This window comes from Schistocerca piceifrons, chromosome 7 (genome assembly GCF_021461385.2).
Source record: "Schistocerca piceifrons isolate TAMUIC-IGC-003096 chromosome 7, iqSchPice1.1, whole genome shotgun sequence".
NCBI classification, from domain to species: Eukaryota; Metazoa; Arthropoda; class Insecta; order Orthoptera; family Acrididae; genus Schistocerca; species Schistocerca piceifrons.
In genome coordinates this window covers 219,879,034-219,880,433 of record NC_060144.1, presented here as the reverse complement: position 1 = coordinate 219,880,433, position 1,400 = coordinate 219,879,034, and positions in this window count along the sequence as shown.

The following is a 1,400-nucleotide window of genomic DNA, read 5'->3' as shown; positions in this document are numbered from 1 at the left end:
TAATCACGGCCCTTTCTTCATTTCCATTGAACTTCCAGAATATTTTTTGTGAATAAAAAATTGACCAAATGCGGATAGGATTCGCGCTCTGAGGTTCCGTACCAACTTAATCATGTATATAATCGAGAATGCCTTTTAGTGACATCGATACTGGCAAGATATCGATCCTAGTAATTCCAAAGCCTTCGAGAATGTTTTAAGTTTAAATCTCGTATTTGCTATTGTCATTCCTGACAAGAAGGGATCTTAACAGGCGGAGAGACTGACAGTCCAATAACAAATGACAAAAAATATTTGTTCTGTGATATATTTAATTACAAATGAACAATTTTCGGATTTTCTCCTTTACTTGTACTGCGAAACACTGCTTCTGGCCACATTTCATGACTCTAGGTCAACGGAAAGTACAAGATTTAGATAAGTTAGCTTGCGAGTATCAAGATATGTGACGTAAATGAACGTTTCTTTTGATTGCATTCATTTAGAAGTTTAAATTTTTTACACCACACATGTGATAAAAATTTCAAATTGATATATTCACATGGTCCTGATAAAAATGTTTCTTAACAGACGGACAGACAGACAGGCTAACAATAAATGAAAGTTTTTTTTCGTGTGGTATAAGTACAGATTAACAATTTTTGGATTTTTTCCTTTACTTGCGCTGTAAACATTGCTTCTTGCAAAATTTATTAGTTATATGTCAACGGGAATTAACCTGTAGGTTTTAATGAGTGAGCTATCGAGTATATTTTTTACACAGCCAAGGGACCGTAAACCTAAGTATGTGATATTGATGCTGCTAGTCTTCCTGAGAGAAAGGAGTCTGAACAAACGGATACACAGGCAGTGAGGCAGACAGACAGCCGCACAACAAGGCAATGTTTTATGGGTTCCATCGTATAGGCGTTCCTGAGACAAAGGGGTCTTAACAGACGGATATACAGGCAGACAGGCAGACGCAGAACAAAACAATCCTATGCGACCCTAAAAAAGAGTATACTTTTAAAAAGTATACCATGTATCATCAGTTCGATATTTATCAACCTTTTTTCGGATGTTCGTCATGCAGAGGATATTAACTGATTAAACTTACATTCCATTCGGAACTGATGTCCATAACCAGCGAGAGTATGATGTGTGACCCCCACAGCACGAATACATTCTTGTATTTATTCTTGCATGGAGCCTAACAATCTCCGAACGACGTCCTGATGTTTTTTTTTTTTTTTTTTTTTTTTTTGCCATACAGGAAACACATGTTGTGTCAGTCCGTGAAGATTTCTGGCTGGAAGCTGGTACGCATATGAACGTTTTTCCATCGCATCCCAGATGTGTTCTGGCGACTGGGCAGGCCGGTCACGTATTCGTGCTTCCCTCGAGGCGTCACGGGGTGTACT